Raw genomic sequence first — 25,505 nt, 5'->3', positions numbered from 1 at the left:
AAGGGCAAGTCATGCCTGACTAACCTAATTGCCTTCTATGACGAGATAACTGGGTCTGTGGATGAGGGGAAAGCAGTGGATGTGTTATTCCTTGACTTTAGCAAAGCTTTTGATACGGTCTCCCACAGTATTCTTGCCAGCAAGTTAAGAAGTATGGTCTGGATCATTGGACTATAAGATGGGTAGAAAGCTGGCTAGATCCTCGGGCTCAACGGGTAGTGATCAACAGCTCGATGTCTAGTTGTCAGCCAGTTTCAAGTGGAGTGCCCCAAGGGTCGGTCCTGGGGGCGGTTTTGTTCAATATCTTCATTAATGATCTGGAGGATGGTGTGGACTGCACTCTGAGCAAGTTTGCAGATGACACTAAACTGGGAGGAGTGGTAGATACGCTGGAGGGTAGAGATAGGATACCGAGGGACCTAGACAAATTAGAGGACTGGGCCAAAAGAAACCTGATGAGGTTCAACAAGGACAAGTGCAGAGTCCTGCACTTAGGACGGAAGAATCCCATTCACTGTTACAGACTAGGGACCGAATGGCTAGGAAGCAGTTCTGCAGAAAAGGCCCTAGGGGTTACAGTGGATGAGAAGCTGGATATGAGTCAACAGTGTGCCCTTGTTGCCAAGAAGGCTAACTGCATTTTGGGCTGTATAAGTAGGGGCATTGCCAGCAGATCGAAGGATGTGATCATTCCCCTCTATTTGACATTGGTGAGGCCTCATCTGGAGTACTGTGTCCAGTTTTGGGCCCCACACAACAAGACGGATGTGGAAAAATTGGAAAGAGTCCAGCTGAGGGCAAAAAAAAATGATTAGGGGGCTGGAGCACATGATTTATGAGGAGAGGCTGAGGAAACTGGATTGTTTAGTCTGCAGAAGAGAAGAATGAGGGGGGATTTGATAGCTGCTTTCAACTACCTGAAAGGGAATTCCAAAGAGGATGGATCTAGACTGTTCTCAGTGGTACCTGATGACAGAACAAGGACTAAGGGTCTCAAGTTGCAGTGGGGGAAGTTTAGGTTGGATATTAGGAAAAACTTTTTCACTCAGAGAGTGGCGAAATACTGGAATGGGTTACCTAGGGAGGTGGTGGAATCTCCTTCCTTAGAGGTTTTTAAGGTGAGACTTGACAAAGCCCTGGCTGGGATGATTTAGTTGGGTTTGGTCCTGCTTTGAGCAGGGGGTTGGACTAGATGACCTCCTGAGGTCCCTTCCAACCCTGATATTCTATGATTCTATAAAGAGCAGGGCTGGGCGTTAGGCTGGATCAAGGGAAGGTCAGCGGAGTCTGACACCACGAGCAGGCAGTGAGGGTTCCAAGCCACCCAGGGATGCTGGGTGGACTGAGCTGCTGTTTCTCTCATGAGGCTTATATACCTGCCCTGAGCATCATCAGACCATCTCCTGCCTTGTGGATTGGCTGGAGCCTAGTACAGGAACATCTCATCCCTGAAAAAGCAGCAAAGAATCCTGTGGCACCTTATAGACTAACAGACGTTTTAGAGGATGAGCTTTCGTGGGTGAATACCCACTTCGTCGGATGCAAGTAGTGGAAATTTCCTGGGGCAGGTATATATAAGCAAGCAAGAAGCAAGCTAGAGATAACGAGGTTAGTTCAATCAGGGAGGATGAGGCCCTGTTCTAGCAGTTGAGGTGTGAAAACTACAAAACCAGTTTCTCCTCCCTTGGTTTTCACACCTCAACTGCTAGAACAGGGCCTCATCCTCCCTGATTGAACTAACCTCGTTATCTCTAGCTTGCTTCTTGCTTGCATATATATACCTGCCCCTGGAAATTTCCACTACTTGCATCTGACGAAGTGGGTATTCACCCACGAAAGCTCATCCTCTAAAACGTCTGTTAGTCTATAAGGTGCCACAGGATTCTTTGCTGCTTTTACAGATCCAGACTAACATGGCTAACCCTCTGATACATCTCATCCCTGAATCTTTAGTTGGGGGGTGGGGTTGGGTATTGGGCTGTACCACTCAGCTCCCTGAAAAAAACAGTGACCCTAGCATTTCTTTCCATGGGCTCCCACATGCAGGACGTCCCACCCCCTGTCACCAACCGTCAGCTGGGGCGGGAAGGACCTGGTCCTTCCAGCAAGGGGCCCCGGCATCCTAGCCTGGGATATGTCTCTAGGAGACAGCTGCTCCCCTTATGTTGCCACTTGCTGAAATTCTGTTGACAGCAGGACCTTCACACCTGCACACCCAGTCCTATAACACAGCACATGGCAATTCTAGACACCAGATCATATCCCAAAAGCTTTAACAATCTCTGACAAGCACCAAACGCATCAGATGTTCTGTTTGTGCGCCTCTGCATGCACGCAGTATCGCTTATCAGCACAGTGCATGCAACCAATAACATAGTCATCTCTAAGTCTAATTCTCTGTGACCTTTTCAGTGCGGTGGGTTCGTTTCCCACCTCTTCTATTCTCTTAGGTCCATCTCTTTCCCGTGCTACTTCTTCCTTGTCCTTGGACAATGTAGTGGCAATTTGAGGGCTCTGCTCATTCCGGTCTGGGTCTATCCCATCCTGGTCCCTTAGATACCCAACCTGCAGGATCAAATCCATACCTCAGTCTGTCTCCACCTCCTCCTGGCATTGTACTCGATGCCTCCTGTTATTTGTGGCTAAAAATACATCTCAGTTAGTCTCCAGGCACTTCCCTCCCAAGACCTCCTTTCTCCGCTCAAACAGTATAAACTGGGTTTCTGTGAGCGACTGCCATATAGCGACTTAACTTTCACTTTTCCTGTATTTTATTATGCCCGTGGTGCTTATGGCTACATACCTGTACACTGTCAGCAGGTCTGATGAGAGCCCCACTGATGTATGATCATAAGGAGAACAATTTATCACGCTCCTCTTTATAACAACCTTTTACATACTTGAAGACTGTTATCATGTCTGCCCCTCACTTTTCTCTTCTCTTGACTAAGCAAACCCAACTTTTTTCAATCTTCCCTCATAGGTCATGTTTTCTAGACCGTTTGTCATTTTTGTTGCTCTCGCTGGACTTTCTCCAATTTGTCCCCATCCATCCTGAAATGTGGTGCCAGAACTGGACACAATACTCCAGTTGAGGCCTAATCAGCGCAGAGTAGAGTGGAAGAATTACTTCTTGTGTCTTCCTTACAACACTCCTGCTCATACATCCCAGAATGGTGTCTGCTTTTTTTGCAACAGTGTTACATTGTTGACTCATATTTAGCTTGTAAGCTGCTATTACCCCCAGATCCTTTTCTGCAGTACTCCTTCCTAGGCAGTCATTTCCCATTTTGATGTGTGCAACTGATTGTTCCTTCCTAAGTGGAGTACTTTGCATTTGTCCTTATTGAATTTCATCCTATTTACTTCAAACCATTTCTCCAGTATGTCCAGATCATTTTGAATTATAATCCTGTCCTCCAAAGCACTTGCAACTCCTCCCAGCTTGGTATCGTCCGCAAACTCTATAAGTGTACTCTCTAGGCCATTATCTAAATCATTGATGAAGCTATTGAATGAACCGGACCCAGAACTGATCCCTGCAGGACCCCACTTGATATGTCCTTCCACTTGACTGTGAAGCACTGATAATTACTCTCTGAGTATGTTTTCCAACCAGTTGTGCGCCCATCTTACAGTAGGTTTGTCTAGGCTGTATTTCCCTAGTTTGCCTATGAGAAGGTCATGTGGGACAGTATCAAAAGCCTTACTAAATTGTTCTTGACAAATCCAGGCTGACTGTTACTTATCACCTTATTATTTTCTAGGTGTTTACAAATTGATTGTTAGATAATTTGCTCCATTATCTTTCAAGATACCAAGCCCTGGTCTACACTATAGGGTTAGGTCAAATTTAGCCAAGTTAGTTCGATTTAAAAATGACTGCATCCACACAACCAATCCTGTTCCGTTGATCTAAAATCAACTTCTGTACTCCTCCCCAGCGAGGGGAGTACCGCTAAAATCAACCTTGCTGGGTCGAATTTGAGGTAGGGTGGATGCAAATCGATGGTATTGGCCTCCAGGAGCTTTCCAAGAGTGCTCCATTGTGACCGCTCTGGACAGCACTTTGAACTCCGATGTACTAGCCAGGTACACAGGAAAAGTCCTGGGAACTTTTGAATTTCATTTCCTCTTTGGTCAGCGTGGTGAGCTGTGATGATGCGGTTCTGGCGGGACCCAACTGAGAGTGCCAATTCAGGACAAATCGCTTAAAACAGGGCAGTTACAGCCCAAAGCTGGGGTTTTTCCACCTCTAAGGCAAACCAAACCAGACAGACAAAGAGGACTTTGGTCTCAGCCCACTGGCTAACCACAAGTCACACAAGCAATTCCCTTAGACACTCCAGTTTCCCAGTATCACCACCAGTGCCACTCGTCCTGGGGATGAATGGTTATGAAAACCAACACCCCAATAAAAGAAAAAAGGCTCTCTTGATCCCAAAGAATCAAGCCCCAGACCCAGGTCAATATACAAATCAGATCTTACCCACAAATCACGCTGTTGCCAATCCTTTAGAATCTAAAATCTAAAGGTTTATTCATAAAAGGAAAAAGATATAGATGAGAACTAGAATTGGTTAAATGGAATCAATTACATACAGTAATGGCAAAGTTCTTGGTTCAGGCTTGTAGCAGTGATGGAATAAACTGCAGGTTCAAATCAAGTCTCTGGAGTACATCCCCCGCTGGGATGGGTCATTCAGTCCTTTGTTCAGAGCTTCAGTTTGTAGCAAAGTCCCTCCAGAGGTAAGAAGCAGGATTGAAGACAAGATGGAGATGAGGCATCAGCCTTTTATAGTCTTTTCCAGGTGTAAGAACACTTCTTTGTTCTTACTGTGGAAAATTACAGGAAAATGGAGTCTGGAGTCACATGGGCAAGTCCCTGCATACTTTGCTGAGTTACAAGGCGTATCTGCCTTCTCTCAGTGTGTCAACTGTATAGCTGATGGTCCTTAATGGGCCATCAAGCAGGCTAGGCAGAGCTAACGCCAACTTGTCTGGGGTGTCACCCAGCACAGCATAAGTTTGAAGTACAGACAGTATAGAGCCAATATTCCTAACTTCAACTACAAAATGACACATGCACACAGACAGCATAATCATAACCAGCAACCTATAACCTGGTCTTAGACACCTTATATGACTCCCCTTACATAAGATTTGGTGCCACTACAGGACCTTGATTGCAACCATGTTCTATATGGTCCCAGATTATATCAATAATGTCACACACCTGCAACAATGTTTTTGCCCCATCAGGCAAGCTTTTTTTTGCCCTCTATCATTGCAGCAGCTTGGGGCTGGGGGAGAGGCGTCTCTTCCCAGCTGCAGCAGCTCCGGCGGGCCTGGACCGGGCCGAGGGAGGGGGTCCTCTCCCTCAGCCAAGGCTGGTCCGCACTGGGGCTGGCAGAGATGGGTGCCTCTCCCCGCTGCTGCAGGTCCATGCTGGGGCCAGTGGAGAGGGGCATCTCTCCCTGCCACAGCCCTGAGCCCCTGCGTGCGGCCTAATAGGCAGCCACATGGCTGTGCAGCTTAGAGAGAACGTAGGTCACATTAGCTACCCTCCAGTCATCTGATAGAGAGGCTGATTTAAGCGATAGATTACATACCACAGTAAGTAGTTCTGCAGTTTCATATCGAATTCCTTCAGAGCTCTTGGGGTGAATACCATCGGGTCCAGGTGACTTAGTATTGTTCAATTTATCAATTTATTCCACAATTTTCTCTATTGACACCTCAGTCTGGACAGATCTGAGATTTCCTCAGATTTGTCACCTAAAAAGAATGGCTCAGGTGTGGGGATCTCCCCCACATCCTCTGCTGTGAAGATGGATATAAAGGTTCATTTAGTTTCTCCACAGTGGCCTTGTCTTCCTTAAGCACTCATTTAGCACCTGGATCATCCAGTGGCCCCACTGAAGTTTTGGCAGGCTTCCTGCTCCTGATGTACTTTAAAAAAAATTGCTGTTAGTTTTTGTGTCCTTACCTAGTCGCACTTCAGATTCTTTCCTGGCCTCTCTTGTTATACATTTACATTTGACTTGTCAGAGTTTATGTTCCTTTCTATTTTCCTCAGTAGGATTTGACTTCCCCTTTTTAAAGGACGCCTTTCCACCTCGTACTACCTTTTACTCTGTTGTTCAGCCATTTTGGCACTTTTTTGGTCCTCATACTGTTTTTTTTGTTTTTGATTTCTATCCATTTTATAGTCTATTCATCCAGCCCATACTTCTTTAACTTGCTGGCAAGAATACCGAGGGAGACTGTATCAAAAGCTTTGCTAAAGTCAAGGAATAACATGTCCACCACTTTCCCCTCATCCACATAGCCAGTTATCTCATCAGAGAAGACAATTAGGTTAGTCAGGCATGACTTGCCTCTGGTGAATCCATGCTGACTGTTCCTGATCACTTTCTTCTCCTTTAAGTGCTTCAGAATTGATTCCTTGAGGACCTGCTCCATGATTTTTCCAGGGACTGAGGTGAGGCTTAGTGGCCTCAGGAGAAGCCCCAGGGGAACCTCTGCTGGATGCAAGGGGACATGTGCACCCCCCCCCAGCATATCTTCCTCTCCCCACCCACTACCTGCCCCATCCTCTCTGAAGAGTCTGGGGCTGAACCCTCTATCTGCCGGGGGGGGGGTGTAGTATGTCCCCTCCATGCGTGGATCCCAGGAACACGACTGGCCCCATATTAATCGTCCTCACTAAGAATTAGTGCTGAGACATCCATGAGCCAAAGAAATAAACTCAAAGCAGGGGCTGTGCTGCACCACATCCCATCCCAGAGGGACGTGGCTGGGAAACCACATGCAGCCACTGCACACCCACCCGGCTTCCATGCACCATGTGGTCTCTAAGCAGCCTGGCCCCACTGGAGCCCATGGGACAGCACCGCATGGCCCTATCCTCAGTGTCTGCCTCCCAGTGGCCTGGCCCACGCTGGCCAGGCCACTGGCTCAGGCGCACAGCTGTCTGCATGTTCCTTTGGCCATTGGGAGTGCCCCTGAACCAGCCACCAGCCATCGATGCCAGCTCTAATGTCTGCAGCCTATGTCTCTTCTCCCAGCTCACACCTGCCAGGCTCAGCTGGCAGGACCATGGTACAATCTGGAAGTGCCCCGTCCTTGAATCAAGGGTCTAAATTTGGGATCACGCCTCAGTAGTGCCATGGGCGGAGGCTTGTGATGCCAGGGGCACTGAGCTGATGGGCACTGCTACTCAGGGCTGGCTCCAAGATTTTTGCCGCCCCAAGCAAAAATTTTTCCCATGCCCCCCCAGCCCCGCCCCAACTCTGCCCCTTCCCTGCCCCATTCCAACCCCTTCCCCAAATCCCCGGCCCCGTCTCCTCCCCCTGGCATGCTGCATTTCCCTTCCTACTCCTCCCTCCCAGGCAAGCCTGGGAGGGAGGGGGGAGAAGCGGAGCGGCGGCGCGCTTGGGGGAGGAGGCGGAGGTGAGCTGGGGGGGGGAGAGGTTCCTCTGCCCCCCTCAGGGTTACTTCCTGCGGCCCTCCCCGCGCCCCCCCCCCCCCAGCAGCTCACCTCCGCTCAGGGCTGGCTCCTGGCTTTTTGCGCTCCAAGGAAAAAAAGAAAAAAAAAAAAGGAGCCTGAGTGCCGTCCCTTGGAAAGGGCCACCCCAAGCTACCCCTCCTCCCTGTGGCCCAGCGTGCTGGAGGGAGCACAGTTTGGGGTGTCCCATAGGGCTGCTGAGGTGTGGCATGGAACTGAATGCTCCGACACAGCAGCTCACTCAAATCACAGCTCATCGCTGGAACCACATTCCCTCACAATTGGCAGGCGTGCCGGAGAGCCACAGCAGGATGGGCCGTGGTTAGTATGGGTCCAGGGATCGACCAGCTTCCAATCACTATGGGTGCAGCCCAAGTGGATGGCATGGCTGAGACATCAAGGGAGCCACCGAGTCCTCCTGTGAAACCCTTGTAAATCTTCCCCATAGGGATTGCTGTGCTGAGTTGTAGGTTTTCCACCCGGCTCTTCCCTTCAGCTTCCCCAGGAAGGGTGGTTGAAAACAGCTTTGCCCTTCAGTCACCTGCTGATCTCTAAGCACTTTAGCAATCATGTCATGAAACCCCATGAACCTCCCTGAGCCCCCTTTTACATCTGGGGCAATAGGCAGAGAGCGGAAGTGACAAAAGGTGCTTTGTAAGTCATGGCCAAGACGGGACAGAGAACCCAGGAGTGCTGATGCCTGGGGTTGAAGGATGGTTGCGTGTGTAATCTACAAGCTGAGCCGGCTCAGTCAGCATCACTGTGTGACCTCAGCAAACCCCAGTCCCACTCAGTGCCTCAGTTTCCCCAGCTGTAATATGGGGATAATGAACTGGATCTCAATGTGGGGGGAGGGCTTTGAAGGGTCTTCATGAACTGTTCAGATGGCCCAGGGCAAGAGGCTGAATCAGTGAAGGTTTGTGGAAGCTTTTTGAATTCCCCAGAGGAAAGGGGTTCTGTGGACAGACAATCTAATTAGCTGTGCAATAAGCAATGGAGATGTTCCAGCCAGCGGGGGCTGACTTCAGGCGGAAGGGAAACGAAGCAGAAATAGAGCTGCTCTTAAGAACCCCCGAGCTGGTTTCCATGCAGAAGTCCTTCAGGCATACAGAGCCACCAGGCCCACAGCAGATGTAGAAGTGGATGTTTTTCAGAGGTAGGGGTTGGGGGCCCTGCAATCCACACGGACCCTGGCTTTTCAGGAAACATGAGTGGGTCTGTCTGCTGGGAAGCCAGCCGGTATTCATCAGACTCTGAGACAATGGGCCTATCCTCCTTAATGAGTCCTGGGGGAGGGGTGGGTTAGCTGCCATGGTCGGGGAGAGGCTCTCATCCTGAATTCCTTGGCAAAGGCCCATGCGGGGGGAAGGGCAGCGTCCGATTGGGCCAGATGTCCTGTCTACTGTGGGTGGACACCTAAAAAAAGTGCAGGGGGCAGATAGGGTTGCCAATTTGGGTTGGATGTATTCCTGGAGGGTTCACCACATGACATAATCTTTAATTACAAATTAATCTTTAACTCCTGGCCACTCCAGGACAGTCCTGGAGGGTTGGCAGCCCTGGGGTGTGTGCGCACTTGGGGTCTGTTTGGATGGAAATCTCCAGAGGGAGGCTCCCCGAATTTCCTGTGTTGGCCACAGGAGAGCAGTGCTGGCTCACCACTGTGGCTTGGCTGCACTCTGGCAGTGGTTTAATGTGGTGGTTTTGTGTGTGAGATGGTGCCCCCTAGTGGCTGGTTCACAGATAGGATAAGGGACCTAGTACAAGAATTAACTGAGGGAGAATTCCTTTATCCCGAGGGGCAGAGGCCTGTGTTTTTGCAACGGATGGACCATAGCTCCCATCCAGCTTGACGGAGGGTGTGTGTATTGGAATGTAGGGATTTCATAGCATAGGAACTCACCCAGGGACCCAGTGAGACAGGGCGGAGGGCAGTCTGGCTGCACAGTGCCCCCCTGCACCATGCTGGGGCATTGGTGTCAGCACTGACTGCCAGGGTGAGTCCCCACTCCTGAGCCCCTGGCTTTCCTTGGTCTCCAGCCAACAGTATTATTTCCTTCCTGCGCTGTCTGTGAGAGGCTGGAGCTGTGCCAGTGGCTGGCATGGACACCTGGTGAGACTGGCATGCCTGGCATGCCTCCCTTCCATTCCTGCCCCAGGGAGGGCCTGACTGGGCAGGGATCAGGGTGATTTGGGGTCCATTGTCCAGAAGCTAGATAGAGCAACAGCTGCAGGCAGGAGATCGAGCCCAGAGCCCTCACTTGACCCCTGATATCCCCGGCCAAGCCTCATTAGTGCTAACGGGCATGGCAGGGGGTACCGTGCAGGAGAAGTGCCCCTGGGAGCAGGGTCTAGGCAATAGGGCCCCTGGCAGCCTGCCTGCGGGAGTCCAAAAGGGGCACTGAGCACGGGAGAGGCTGCCAACACGAACACCAATTACCTCTTTGGAAGTCCATCAGCAGGGCAAGGAGATGGGGCAGCAGAGGAAGAAAAGGAGCAGTGTTCACTCACCAGGGATGGGCACAGGATGCTGACAGAAGGGAATGAGGCAGGAATACAGCCTGCGAGCAGGCCTCCTTGGCCTGCAATCAGACAGGAGCCGCTCTGCTTGCTCCCAGGGCCTGAGCCCGATCCTGCTGTGTGTCTCCAGAAGAACTTGGCTGGCGGCTAAGGTTGCAGTGGGGGCACCCACTGCAGTACCTGCATCCAGTCCAGGGATTTTAGCAAGGTTTTGGCTGCGCCCTCACTGGTAATGGGGATTTGTGATGCAGCGGAGTGGGGAGATGGGGCATTGTGCTGGGAGCCCTGCCCCAATGGCAGGGCATCACTGGGTGGGGAGCTCAGCTGACGCTGCCAGAGCAGGGGGAGCAGAGGATTCCAGTGGGGAGAGAGCGATCACATCCAGAGGCACAGCAAACAACCCAGCGCCAGTGGCCTGGGGATGTGTGGCCAAGGCACCAACATCATGCCACAGCTAGGCTGCAGGGTCGGGGGAGGGAGGTCTAGGGAGCAGCCTGTGGGGAGGCCCAGGGCAGGTGAGGGCCAGAGGGTGCAAGGGGGCTGGGGCTCGCTCCCCAGAGCAGTCACTCTCAGCACCTGAACCCTTGTCACAGCAAGGCACTGCTGCCTTGGAGGGGATGGGAGGATGGGCGGAGCCTGACACTCACTCTTACTAGACCTCCTTGCCTGCACAGGCTGGGCACCCAGCCCCACATGCAGAGCCCATCTGGTGCCTGGCTGAACATCTAGGGTGACTCCCCAGGGAACTCAGAGTCACAGGCAGAGCGGGAACCTTGAAGAGAAACATCCGGGCAGCGAGATGGGCAGAGTAGGGGGGCCTCCCTGGCACAGGGTTGGGGCATGTAGCCACCTGCAGCAGATAGAGACTCCAGAGATTCAGGCTCAAGCCCCATTCTGCCTGCAAGACCTTGGCTGCCTCTCTATGGCCCAGATCCTCAAAGGTACTTAGGTGCCTCACTCCCATTGATGTCACCTGGAGGCAGATGCCTAAATACCTTTGATCAGGGCCTTAGTCCCGCTGTGGCTCTAAGGAGCGCGTGAGGAAGGGTCTGTCATAAACATACAACTAAGGGTAGCATAAAATCCCTCTTTTACTTGTAAGGGGTTAAGAAGCTCAAATAAACTGATTGGCACATGACCAAAAGGACCAATAAGAAAAGAAGATACTTTCAAATCTGAGGGGGTGGGGTTTGTTTGCGCTCTCTTTGTGTGCTCTCTTGGGACAGAGAGAGGGACCAGGCAGGAAAAAAATCTCTCCTAAAATCCTACCTGAAATAAGCATTTAAGATTACCAAAATTGTAAGTAAAGCAAGGAAATGCGTTAGATTATCTTTTGTTTTAGCTTGTGAATTTTCCTATGCTAAGAGGGAGGTTTATTCCTGATTTTGGAACTTTGAAGTTGAGCCTAGAGGGGAATCCTCTGTGTTTTAAATCTTTGTATTACCCTGTACAATTACCTTCCATCCTGATTTTACAGAGGTGCTTCTTTTACCTGATTGATTCTAGGGTCCTAAAGATAAAGGGTCTGGTCTGTACTTTTATTAAAGGCAATTGGTTAGTATATTATTCTCAAGCCTCTCCAGGAAATGGGGTGAAGGGGCTTGGGAGAATATTTTGGGGAAACAGGGACTCCAAGTGGCCCTTTCCCCTGGATGTTTGTCTAAAACACTTGGTGATGGCAGCAATAACGTCCAAGGACAAAGAAAGGATTTGTGCCTTGGGGAAGTTTTTAACCTAAGCATGTAGAAATAAGCTTAGGGGGTCTTTCATGTGGGTCCCCACATCTGTACCCCAGAGTTCAGAGTGGAGAGGGAACCTTGACAGGGTCCCAGCAGCATGTCCGCAACTTAGTTCCTGCAGCAATGAGAGGGGATCTGGCAAGAGATTTCTACCAGCTCCTCTGTCTGTCCAGAGCAACAGCAGTTCCCGCAGTGTTTGCTGCAGCTGGGAATTACCAGCGTGGCTGTCCATCTGCCAAGGACAGGGTTAACAAGACCTCTTCGGGCTCGTCAAAGGGTCAGTTCCCGTTTATTGTCAGTTTCTTTCTCTCTTTCAGTCACATACTGTACTGGACCCTTGCCCCAGGAGAAAGGCTCCAACAACAGGTGTTTTCAACAGCCCCTAGGGTGACACTTCAAACAACCTTTTGCATAGCTCAGTTTCATTTTGGGCAACATGTCTGGAGCCAGGAGATTTTTTTCAGAAGGAAACATTTCAGGGAAAGCCCCCAAATATTTTGCAAGTTTGGGGTTGCCACTGTGGAGTTTTTCCTCCACTTTCTCTTTTCCACCTGGTCATAACAATAAAAAGGTAAGGCATGGTCAAAAAGTGTGGGGGGGGGCAGGGATGGGGGAACCCAACTTCAAGCCGTTTTGATTTTCCCCCAAAATTGCCTATTGGAAAATTTCAAATGGGAGTTTGTTTGTGACTATTGTGGCCTGGTTTTTCAGCCAGCTGCCCTTGGCATCTTGCCCTTGGCCTGCTGTGTAGACCTTTCCAGCATGCGCTGAATGAGTAGCTCCGTCAGCAGTAGTAGGCTATTATTTTCTAGTGGCCTAGCCACTAGAGAAGGGCCCCAAGCACACCTCCCCAGTGTGTTACATACACACTCCCCATAGTGCAGGGCCGGATTAACTTTTTGTGGGCCTGGTGCTAAAAACATATTTGTGGGCCCCCATTGGGGAAATAGGGCATGTGATGGGGGGCAGTCCGCAGAGCGAGGGGCTGGTTGGGGGCAATGAGATGCAGCGCAGCAAGAGTGGCCCCACTCAGCCCAGCACAGGGGCACTATTTACAAAGCCCAAACTGCTAGATGCACACTGGCCCGCCCAGCTTTGCATTGCCAGTGTGCCCCTTCCACAATGCCCCCCTGCCCAGTGCCCTGCCCTTATGCCAGTGCCCCCTCAACCAGAGACTTCCCCCACAGATCCCTATGCCCAGCACCCCCTGCCTAGAGACCCCTCCTGCTGACATCCCACCACAACTACACAGCACCCTGCACACCATACCCCCTGCACAGCTCCCACACCCACAGATCCCCTACTGTCCAGCACCCCCTTCACAGTCCCACCATCACAGCTGTACAGTGACCCATATTCCTCAGGGAATTCTGCATCAAATTCTCTGCATAATATTTTAAAATTCTGATTTTTTTTTATAATAAATAAATGTGGAAGCTCCAGCATGGCAGTGGGGAGCACAGGCCACTGGCTGCAGCCTCCCCCACCCTCCTGGGACAGGGACTTGGCAGTGAGACTGAACCTGACCCTGACACAGCACAAGGGCCAGGCCTGCCACAGAAACACCCTGGGGCCCTGCCCCTTTTGTGCCAGACACACCGGGTGTGGGCAGGGAGGCTCAGCCCGGCAGCAGGATCCAAGTGCAGAGGGACTGAGTGTGGGGGTATCCAGATGGGGGGAAGTCTGGGTGCAGGCAGCTCAGTGGGGGATCTGGATGCATAGGGAGGTGCCAGGTGCAGGGGCAATGGGAGTCTGCAGGGGAGACCAAGTGAAAGTGGTTGGAGCTCAGCAGGTGGAGGGGGAGTCTGGGTGCAGGGGAGGTGGGGTTGTTGTACTTAAAGTACTGCACAGATCTAGATCTGGATCTAGACTGTTCTCAGAGGTAGAAGATGACAGAACAAGGAGTAATGGTCTCAAGTTGCAGAGGGGGAGGTTTAGGTTGGACATTAGGAAAAACTTTTTCACTAGTAGGGCGGTGAAGAACTGGAATGGGTTACCTAGGGAGGTGGTGGAATCTCCTTCCTTAGAGGTTTTTAAGGTCAGGCTTGACAAAGCCCTGGCTGGGATGATTTAGTTGGGTTTGGTCCTGCTTTGAGCAGGGGGTTGGACTAGATGACCTCCTGAGGTCCCTTCCAACCCTGAGATTCTATGATTCTATGATTTTCAGAGGGAATAAGGCAAATGCCACATTAATTGGTAATACATATATCAATCAACACTGTATCATATGCATATGATCTATATTACACTCATGCACTCACACACACAAACACACTCTGTCTTGTTGTTGTTACCAACTAGTTGCTCCCCTTAACTTCACTGGCCAGGTGAGTTAAATGGGGGAGGGGTGGATCCGGGCTTCTGCCGATCTGGATCAATGTTCTGATGTTGACAAGACCCAGGGTCCTCTGCAAGACACCTCACATTTATAGCAGCTTCCCTCTCATGCAAATCTGTGCCAGATTCAGAATCTGAGGCTATGGCTACACTTGCACTTCAAAGCGCTGCCGTGGCAGCGCTGCCGCGGCAGCGCTTTGAAGCGCTAAGTGTAGTCAAAGCGCCAGCGCTGGGAGAGAGCTCTCCCAGCGCTGTCCGTACTCCACCTCCCTGTGGGGAATAACGTACAGCTTTGACCACACTGGCGCTTTGCAGCGCCGCAATTTGCAGCGCTGGAGAGGGTGTGTTTTCACACCCTGCTGCAGCGCTGCAAATTTGCAAGTGTAGCCATGGCCTGAGTCCCTTGGTCCTTTGTGCTGCTTCCTTCTGGGTGTTGTCCCAATACTGTTCAAAGAGGGTGTTTCCAAAGAAGGTGCTTGATTCTAACACCCCCCTCCCCCAGGCCGTCAATATGTCTGCTCTTCTTTAGTGAGCCCACTTGACATGTTTGATTGTCCTTGGGTCTGGCTTTCATCCCCTCTCCAGCTAGCTGTCTGGAGGTGCTGCCTTCCATGCCTTGCTCATTCACACCTCATTCATTCAACATGCCAATTGATTAAGGGAGTGTGGGGAGGGGGAATCTTATTCTACTCCTAGCAAAAAGATTTTTCTTCTACTTTAACTATCCTTAGGGGCTATAACCTTATACCAAGGCTTAACACCAAGTTTTCTATAGGTTTTCTACAATAGGGATCTGATACAAAGTTCCTATATCAAAGGACTTGATACAAAGTTGTATGAAAATAGCTGAATACAGGGTTATTTTAAAATAAGAGGCATAATACAAAGTCATATGAAAGTTAGAGGTTATATATGGATAGGCTTAATACAAGGTTATAGAGAGAGGCATAATATGTGGGATTATGGTTATATACAAGGTTATATAGAGAGGCATAATACAAAGTCATATGAAAGTTATGTGAAGATGCTTAATACAGAGATTTATCTACAGGATTCATTTGGATGAGGGTCTAGGTGTAGGTGGTTGGGGCTAAGTAGGGAGGGTGTCTGGGTGAGGCTCATTGGGGTGGTACAGATCCAGGGGAGGTGGGGCTTGTCAGGGTGAGGGTTTGATGGGACTGCTTAACAGGCGAGCCCCTGCTGCTGCCAAGGGGATCCGCATGCTGGGCCCCCATTTCCCCTATTCCAGGGATCGGCAACCTTCGGCATGCAGCCCACCAGGGTAAGCCCCCTGGTGGGACGGGCCAGTTTGTTTACTTGCTGCGTCCGCAGGTTCGTCCAATTGCGGCTCCCACTGGCCGTGGTTTGCCGCTCCAGGCCAATGGAGGCTGCGAGAAGCCGCAGCCAGCACATCCCTCGTCCTGCAGCCCCCCATTTGCCTGGAGCCGCGATTGGCCGAACCTGCAGACACGGCAGGTAAACAAACTGGCCCGGCCCACCAGGGGGCTTACCCTGGCGGGCTGCGTCCTGAAGGTTGCCGATCCCAGCCCTATCCCCTTCTCTTCCCCATCCCTGCCCCTTCCTTCCCCACTGCCTCTGCCCCCCTGCCCTGCCTGCCCCACCATGGGCAATCACTGTTGTACGAGATGAAGGATGGCTTCCAGCACACAAAAGGGAGCTCAACTAGCACTAGGACCCAGAAGGTGGTGTCCAGCTGCAAAGTCCGGGGAGCTGAGCAGTACCTTCTTTTTTCAGCCTGGCTGTGCAGCTCTGCAGTCACAGAGTAGGTATATTCGTTCCACCCCCATCCCCAAGGCCCCACCCCCACCTCTTCTCTGCCTCCTCTCCCCAGGTGAGCATGCTGCAGCTGTGCTTATCCCCCACCCTCCTGCTGGCAAACAGCTGATCAGCAAACAGCGTGGCAGGGAGGCGGGAAGGGAGCAAGCTGTGAGAAGAGGCAGGGAAGGGGAAGCTTGGCTGCCCTACTGCAGCAAGAGCCTCAGTGCCAGGAGCACCAATCTTCTGCCCCCCGCAGGAGAAAGCCGGGGGTGGAGAAGAGTGGGCCTGGTTGGGGTGCCCTGGAATGTGGGCCCGGCTCCATGGTAAATCCGCTACTGCCATAGTGTGCTACTGTATCACAGAGCAGAGGGGGGAGGTGCTGGGCCAGCGCTCATTCCCCTTGGAAGACCCAGCACCCCCCTTGTCTTCCAGCATAGGTTGCCCTCTGCCAGTCACTGAGCCCCATCATATTCCTAGAGGTGCCCTTTCTGCCTGGCATGGGGGTGCAGTAATCTGAGCTGGGGGCCACCCCCAAGCCAGGAGCCACCCCCTCCTTTCACACAGGTGGCAGCTGGTCCATGCAGAAAGCAAGGGGAGGAGGGGGGGCAGGGGAAACCATTCTTTTATTTTAAGATTTTCCCTTCCCCAAGGAAACCACACACACACACACACACGCACCCTAGTTTCTGAGTGGCAGCAGGTGGGCACCAAGTGTGGCGCTTAGTTCCTTCTGGTTGGAGCCATGCCTCCAAGTAATGCCTTCCTGACACAAGGAAGAAAGGAGAGCAGTAGAACAGAGACCCTGGACTTCAGAAAAGCAGACTTCGACTCCCTCAGGGAACTGATGGGCAAGGTCCCCTGGGAGAATAACATGACAGGGAAAGGAGTCGAGGGAAGCTGGCTGTATTTTAAAGAAACCTTATTGAGGTTGCAGGAACAAACCATCCCGATGTGTAGGAAGAAAAGTAAATATGGCAGGCGACCAGCTTGGCTTAACAGTGAAATCCTTGCTCGTCTTAAACACAAAAAAACAGCTTACAAGAAGTGGAAGATTGGACAAATAACCAGGGAGGAGTATAAAAGTATTGCTCAGGCATGCAGGAGTGAAATTAGGAAGGCCAAGTCACGCTTGGAGTTGCAGCTAGCCAGAGATGTTAGGAGTAACAAGAAGGGTTTCTTCAGATATGTTAGCAACAAGAAGAAAGTCAAGGAAAGTGTGGGCCCCTTGCTGAATGAGGGAGGGAACCTAGTGACAGAGGATGTGGAGAAAGCTAGTGTACTCAATGCTTTTTTTGCCTCTGTCTTCACAGACAAGGTCAGCTCCCAGACAGCTGCACTCTGCAGCACGGTATGGGGAGGAGGTGACCAGCTCTCTGTGGGGAAAGAAGTAGTTCAGGACTATTTAGAAAAGCTGGACGAGCACAAGTCCATGGGGCCGGATGTGCTGCATCCGAGGGTGCTAAAGGAGTTGGCCGATGAGATTGCAGAGCCATTGGCCATTATCTTTGAAAAATCATGGCGATCAGGGAAGGTCCCGGATGACTGGAAAAAGGCTAATGTAGTGCCCATCTTTAAAAAAGGGAAGAAGGAAGATCCAGGGAACTACAGGCCAGTCAGTCTCACCTCAGTCCCTGGAAAAATCATGGAACAGGTCCTCAAGGAATCAATTCTGAACCACTTAAAGGAGGGGAAAGTGATCAGGAACAGTCAGCATGGATTCACCAAGGACAAGTCATGCCTGACTAACCTAATTGCCTTCTATGATGAGATAACCGGCTCTGTGGATGAGGGGAAAGCAGTGGATGTGCTATTTCTGGACTTTAGCAAAGCTTTTGATACAGTCTCCCACAGTATTCTTGCCAGCAAGTTAAAGAAGTATGGGCTGGATGAATGGACGGTAAGATGGATAGAAAACTAGCTAGATGGTCGGGCTCAACGGGTAGTGATCAATGGTTCCATGTCTAGTTGGCAGCCGGTATCAAGTGGGGTGCCCCAAGGGTCGGTGCTGGGGCCGGTTTTATTCAATATCTTCATTAACGATCTGGAGGATGGTGTGGACTGCACCCTTAGCAAGTTTGCAGATGACACTAAACTGGGAGGAGTGGTTGATACGCTGGAGGGTAGGGATAGGATACAGAGGGACCTAGACAAATTAGAGGATTGGGCCAAAAGAAATATGATGAGGTTCAACAAGGACAAGTGCAGAGTCCTGCACTTAGGACGGAAGAATCCTATGCACTGCTACAGACTAGGGACCGAATGGCTGGGCAGCAGTTCTGCAGAAAAGGACCTAGGGGTTACGGTGGACGAAAAGCTGAATATGAGTCAACAGTGTGCCCTTGTTGCCAAGAAGGCTAATGGCATTTTGGGTTGTATAAGTAGGGGCATTTCCAGCAGATCGAGGGATGTGATCATTCCCCTCTATTCAGCACTGGTGAGGCCTCATCTGGAGTACTGTGTCCAGTTTTGGGCCCCACACTACAAGAAGGATGTGGATAAATTGGAGAGAGTCCAGCAGAGGGCAACAAAAATGATTAGGGGGCTGGAACACATGACTTATGAGGAGAGGCTGAGGGAACTGGGATTGTTTAGCCTGCAGAAGAGAAGAATGAGGGGGGATTTGATAGCTGCTTTCAACTACCTGAAAGGGGGTTCCAAAGAGGATGGATCTAGGCTGTTCTCAGTGGTAGAAGATGACAGAACAAGGAGTAATGGTCTCAAGTTGCAGAGGGGGAGGTTTAGGTTGGATATTAGGAAAAACTTTTTCACTAGTATGGTGGTGAAGAACTGGAATGGGTTACCTAGGGAGGTAGTGGAATCTCCTTCCTTAGAGGTTTTTAAGGTCAGGCTTGACAAAGCCCTGGCTGGGATGATTTAGTTGGGTTTGGTCCTGCTTTGAGCAGGGGGTTGGACTAGATGACCTCCTGAGGTCCCTTCCAACCCTGAGATTCTATGATTCTATGATTCTAATGGGGAGGCTGGAGCCCAGCAGCAGCAATGGGGATCTGTCTAAGTCACAGGGCCCTGTGGGGACAGGAAGGAGAGTGCCCTACTGGTTGTCCCCCCGCCCCCACCCTGCACCAGCCAGCATTTGTGGCCTGCCACCGGTGCTGTGTGGTGAGAGGAAGGTTTCTGGAGCAGCTGCCAAGGATCAGAGGCTGACATGGGGCCTCTCTAACTAGCCAGGGTTTTCTGCCATGGCCCCACCTGCCAGATTTGTTTGCCCTGTTCTTATGCTCTCTTGGGGTTAGACTCTGCCAGCCTGGCACTATGGAGCTAATGCTCCAGCCTCGCAGACTGGATAAAGCCAACAGCGTGGTATCCTGCCTGGCTGGCAAATGGGCCCTGCCAGCACCTCCTCACCCCACTTCACACCAGATCCCCCTCCGTCCCACACAGGCTGGCTGCATCTCATCACCACGCACCAGCAAGGGCCAGGAGCTCACAGTGCTCCGGCTGAGAGCTCCTCCCTAATGCAAAGTGATGCAGTGTCATCTTCTTGAGTCTGCAGACAGCCAGCTCTGGGGGCCTCCATGGCTGCTCAGAGCTTTCCCGGGTGCAGCCACGTGACAGTGACAAGACCTGGCTGAGGTTCCTGACTTCCCCAATGTAGAGTCCAGGAAATTGCAATGAATTGGCTTGCACACGTGGGTGCTGCGCCCCCTGCTGGGTGGAACTGGAATGCCCAGGCTGTGTCTCTTTGGCCGGATACTGCTCCCTCTGATGGGAATTCTCCCCTGCCTCTGCAGGGGGAGACCTGTTCAGGAAAGGGCGAGTGACTATGGTTTTGGCTGAGGGGCACATGGGGGGTTGCCCCTTGGGGCTCTGTCTGTGTGACCCTCTGTGATGCCAGGGAAGGTTGAGGCTGGTAATAGCCATGTCTGGGAGCAGGGCTGTAAGGGGAGGCTGTTGATACCTCCTGTTTGGGGGCAAAACTCCCTGCCTCCCCCCACATGCCACCCCAGCTCAGCATGTGCCATGCTACCCTCTGGTGGCTGGTTCTGGTGACACAGCTCGGCAGCAGCTCTGTGAGCTGGGGTGGTGGGAGCAGATGCCGAATGTCTTTGCTGGGAGCAAGGGGGTCTGTCCGTAGGGACAGTGACTCCAGGAGACAGCACAGTCCCCACTGGCGGGTCTTGCCCATGACTTGCCCAGTCCCAGGTGCTGATCACCGTGATGGTGATGGGAAAGTCGCATGGAACTCCGAAGCATGGGAACAAGGCAGATCCTGGGGAAGGCTCTCTGGAGCCCACTGCTGCCTGCTTTGACCTCCCCCGCAGAGGGTCTGTGGCTGGGGAGCACTGTTAGCATTAGGATCTCTGCTGTTGTGATTAGAGACATAGGCCCTCAGGGGCAGTGGGGGTGCTAAGCACCAGCCTAAGCGGGGCCCTGGAGGGACAGTATTTGCCTAGGAGCCCAGGGTACAATTTCCCAGCTCTGCTACAGCCTTCCTGGGCCGGTCTCTAAAATGAGCATAATGGCCTTTCCTCTGGGAGTTCCTTGGGGAAGACCGGTGTCTCGGCAGCCCATGGGACCTGAGCCTCTCTAGGCTACATCCACATGTGGGAACACAGCGTGAGCATGGAGAAATGTGGCGCTCAGATGTGTCAGTGTCTCCCCAGTCTGGGGGACCTTGGCCCCCGCCTCAGCCCTGGCCCGCTGACAGATGCTATTCGCAGTAACTGTGAGTTGTGCAGTGAGGAATTCAGTGCAGAGAAGCGCGGCAAAGGAGGCGGCTCTGGCTGCCTCAAGTTTCTGTTTATACCTGAGGATCAAGAAGCCTTTGGAAGGCAGTCTGGGAACTGCAGCTCCGCAGCTCTTATCTCCGGAGACCTGGCTTCCAAAGCACCTCTTGGCTGGTTTCATTCCACATAAATTAGCTCCACTCTTTGCACTGAAGGAGCCAAGGACTAGAATAACAGGTTGGGGGTGGGGGGTGGGGAGCCTGTGTGTAGGGCTTGAGGGGGCACCAGCAAAACTGTGTGTGGGGGGAGAGCTCTTCTGCTCTCCGCTGCACCGGGGTGGCTGCATGTCGGGGAGCTACAGCCAGGACCTCTCTGCAGGGTCAAGGAGGCTGGGCGGGGAAGATGGGGCTGGCTCCGTGGGCTCCTTGGCATGTGGCTGGGCCTGGCTGTATTGGCAGCACTCAGGACGAGGCTGGGGGCTTGGTGCTGATAAAAACAGACAGACTGCCCTGTGCTGCCCTGCCTACCTTCTGCAGGAATGGGGATGTGCTGCCTGCTTGCCAGGCCCAGGCCTTTGCCTTAGTGCAGTGGCCAGGACAACATTGGCTGGGTCCGCGTCTGAGGGGCATGTGGGAACAGCCACTGCGGGTCAAGCCACAGCTGTAACTCTGGCATTGCCTACGGCTAAGAGGTCCCCACTCCAGCATGTTGTAAATCAGGCGTGGCATCAGCCAAGGCCATGGCGCCCCCGCGAGAACCAGCCCCAAGCTGTGCCCCAATGATCAGCATGGGCCAATCCCCGGCATAACAGATTGGGGTTTGCTCCCAGGGGGAGTTGGCACAAGGGTGCTGTCCTCAGCCTCGCCATGCAGGAACGGAGGGCGCAGAAAGTGGTTTGAATTGGTAGCCAAACCCAGGGCCGTCCTTAGGCATAGGCAGAATAGGCAGCCGCCTAGGGCACCACTAGGTCTGGGGGCACCGCTCTGCCGGGAGCCTGGACAGATGGGAATCAGTGGAGCATGTAAGAGCAGGCTGCTGGGTCCTAGAGAGAGCCCAATGCAGCACAGTCTGAGGGAGGGGATTGGCTGCTGGGGTCTCTGGGAAGGGGAGGGGGTAGGGGTTGGGGAAGGAGCTCACCTGTGAGTGTGACTCTTTCTCCCCCCCCCCCGCCCCCTGGCTGAGGTGAGGTGAGGCAGGCTCTGCGGCTCTGGAACCAGTATCCTTTGTTGTCGCACATAACATGCATTCTTCTCCCCCCCTTCCCCATGGAGCACCCCTCCTTTCTCCCTCCTCCCCAGGAGCATCCCTTTCTCTCTCCTCCCTCCCCTCCGTCAGGGCTGGGTTGGGTGAGGTGCTGGGGGGTAGGTGGGGGGAGGAGGCTGCCTGCCTGTTGAGGAATGAAAGTGAAAGTAACTCACTTCCTCGGCCAGGATTGGAATGTCTCACAGGGCTGGGCTGGGGTTAGCCAGATGTGTGAAAAATCGGGACAGGGGGTTGGGGTAGGGTGAGCAGATATCCCTATTTTATAGGGCCAGTCCCAATTTTGGGGTCTTTTTCTTATATAGGCTCCTTTTACCCCCACCCCGTCCTGATTTTTCACACTTGCTGTCTGGTCACTCTAGGTGGGGGTAATTGGTGCCTATATAAGACAAAGCCCCAAATATCGGGACTGGCCCTATAAAATCAGGACATCTGGATCTGGGCACCCTAGCTGGGGAGCGCCTCTCCCCCGGGCTGGCAGCTGCCAGCGATCCATCTCATCCGGGGGGAGCTGCACTGGACAGGATGAGCTGCTGTGGCTCCATGGGTGACCTGTCCCTGAGATCAGATGCTGTGCTAACTTCACCATGGTCCGTAAGGCTGGTGGTGGTGCCCATTGGCGTGTGATTGGACCTGAGGGTTTGCTGCTGCTGTTGCCACTCTGCACCCCAAGAGGTGGATTTTGGGGTCTACTGCAGCTGTTGGACCAGCAGGCTGGGGGGTGAGCCAAGCATGAAAGCAGTACTGTGTTGCCATTTAGATTGTCATTTAACAACTTTGTTTGCCAAAAATTCTTGCTAACAATCCTGAATCCAATTTCAATATATTTTTTTTTAAAAATCAATATCTTAGCCAAAAACAGAAAATTAAGTTGTTGACAATTATTAGTGACAGGTTTGGTTTGAGGCAGGGAGTGGGCCAGTTTTCATCAGAGAAACAAAAAATGTTGACTGACTTTCCTATAGCCTGTTACTCCTGATAAGAGCCCTCCAACAACTGTAATATGCTCATCTCCTTACTAGTGTATAAAGCAGGGGTCGGCAACCTATGGCACACACGCCAAAGGTGGCAGGTGAGATGATTTTTGATGGTACGTAGCGGCAGGCTGAGCGGCTCAGCCCATCACTGCTCTGGGGTTCCGGCTGCTGCCCTATTGCCAGCTGGGATACCGGCCATCGGCCCCACTCAGCACCTGCTGCTGGCCTGGGGACACCCAAGGAACCCCAGGCTGGCAGTGGGCTGAGCAGGCCGCTGAACCACTCAACCTGCTGTCAGCCTGGGGTTCCATTCACTCAGCCGGCAGAGGGCTGAGCAGGGCTGGTGGGGGGTTGAGTGGCTCAGTCTGCTGCCAGTCTGGGGTGCCGGCAGCACTCAGCCTACTGCTACTCCGGGGTTCCGGCTGCCAGCCCCTTGCCAGTCAGGAGCCCAGTCACCGGCCCCACTCTGCCTCCTGCCAGCCTGGGTGAGCAGAATCCCAGGCTGGTAGCGGGCTGAGGGGGGTTGGCGGCCAGGATCCTGGCTGGCAGGAGTTGGTGGTCAGAACCACAGACCAGCAGCAGGCTGAGCAGGGCCTGGGATCCTTGTCTAGGGTTCCAGCCACCAGTCCCGCTCAGCCCGCTGCCGGTCTGGGGTTTCATTTACTCAGCTGGCAGTGGCCTGAGCAGGACCGGTGGCCAGGACCTCAGATAATAACAATAGTTTATTTATATAATATAGACAAAGAGAGATACATTTTAACGTTTGTAGAAGGTATTACTGGCAAGAGAAACCTTAAATTACAGTGAACTTGGCACACCACTTTTGAAAGGTTGCCGACCCCTGATATAGACTGACCATATGTTGTACTAAGATTCTCCTGCATTTTTTTTTCCTGTGAGTCAGTATAGCTTTTGCCAGCCCAGAAGTTGGGCAGCCAATGTTTTATGTTTTCACAATGTTTTCTCCAACTTTCATAAAGTAAATACATAGTTAATATGAGTTAAAAAGGCCAGGGACACTTCCTTGTGAAGAATCTGTACAGCAGATCATGCTAGAGCTGTGAAAATGTCAGTTGTTGATGGAACTTTAGAGGCAGTGATTTATCATGTATTTTATCATGTGAATGTGCTGCTATTGCTAATGTCTTTCCAAACAAAAATAAGGTACAATAGGACTTCTGTAACATTTCTGTGCTACCTTAATCTAGATGAGATGATTCTGTGCTGACTTCATTTTGGTCACTTTGTGCTTTACCTAGCAGTAAAACTAGGGTTATATTTTCCCACTGTTTGGAAACCCAGCTTGTTAAACTGATTTTGCAGCCAAAAAAGCCAGAAAGATTGCTTTTAATTAAAAACAAATCTTTGTTTCAATACCTCTTCATATAAATTTCCAATAAAATTTTGACAAATTAAAAAAATTATATTATTTGCATCATTCTGTCAAATCAGAATTTTTTCTATAGTGCTACTTCTTTAGTGCTAGTGCATCAGCATTACAGTGTGCTTAATTAAGTTAAACTGTTTTTAATAACGTGAATGTGGCAAGTTTTCCAATACTGTATGCTTATATTTGTGTTGCTAAGAGCAGATCAGGCACAGGGGCACCAGTTTAATAATCTCGCCTAGGGCACCAGAAATCCTAAGGACGGCCCTGGCCAAACCGAGGGCCAGGTCAGCCTCTCCCACCATCTACCCTCCGCCTAGAGACAAAAGGAAAGCTGCCGAAATGAAGGATGTAGCTATGCACTGGGATCCTGCTTTGGGTGGGTGGCAGGGCTCGCTGGGCAGAACACCCCCCAGGAACATCACCCAGCATCTGGGCGGTGTCCTCCAGGCCACCATCACCACCACTGCTGGGTAGGGGCATATGGATTGCTGCTACCCTTGGCCCCGAGCAGGTCTCTCCAGGCTGGGGGGCTGCCCAGAGCTGAGCCTTTAGTGCAGAGACGGCTACTTGCAGGGGAAGTGGCAGGGGGCAGAAAGTGCCTTGATGCATCTGGTGCTAGGTGGTGCCAAGCTGGGAAGGGCTCAACCAGTCCATGGCAGAAAGAGATAAGGAATGTGTCTGGCTCTGTGCCACCTGCCACTGGGCACGGGGAGAGTCTGGCTCGAGAAATGGGGGGAAACCCAGCTGGAAGGCTACCAGGGTGTGAGAACATAAGAACGGCCACACTGGGTCAGACCATCTAGCCCAGTATCCTGTCTTCTGACAGTGGCCAATGCCTGGTGCCCCAGAGAGAATGAACAGAATTGGTAATCATCAAATGATCCATCCCCTGTCACCCATTCCCAGCTTCTGGCAAACAGAGGCTAGCGACACCATCCCTGCCCATCCTGGCTAATAGCAATTGATGCACCTATCCTCCATGAACTTATCTAGTTATTTTTTGAACCCTGTTATAGTCTTGGCCTTCACAACATCCTCTAGCAAGGAGTTCCACAGGTTGACTGTGTGTTATATAAAGAAATACTTCCTTTTGTTTGTTTTAAATCTGCTGCCTGTTAATTTCATTTGGTGACCCCTAGTTCTTGTGTTATGAGAAGGAGTAAATAACGCTTCCTTATTTACTTTCTTCACACCAGTCATGATTTTATAGATCTCTATTATATCCCTCCTTAGTCGTCTCTTTTCCAAGTTGAAAAATCCCAGTCTTATTAATCTCTCCTCATACAGCAGCTGTTCCATACCCCTAAT

General features: G+C 51.7%; 1 long non-coding RNA gene across 2 annotated transcripts in view; it reads left to right on the top strand.

Annotated features, from left to right (window-relative positions):
- Positions 1 to 11,251: 11,251 nt before the first annotated feature.
- Positions 11,252 to 25,505, top strand: part of LOC123373711 — a 47,416-nt gene continuing 33,162 nt past the window's right edge. For both annotated transcript variants that reach the window (XR_006580836.1, XR_006580837.1), the window contains exons 1-2: positions 11,252 to 11,329; positions 12,087 to 12,340. This is a non-coding gene — a long non-coding RNA (uncharacterized LOC123373711). The remainder of the gene's footprint in view (positions 11,330 to 12,086; positions 12,341 to 25,505) is intronic.

Source organism: Mauremys mutica, chromosome 7, assembly GCF_020497125.1.
Source record: "Mauremys mutica isolate MM-2020 ecotype Southern chromosome 7, ASM2049712v1, whole genome shotgun sequence".
NCBI lineage: Eukaryota > Metazoa > Chordata > Testudines > Geoemydidae > Mauremys > Mauremys mutica.
The sequence above is the reverse complement of the archived record's forward strand: the minus strand, read 5'-3'. Positions and strand labels throughout refer to the sequence as shown.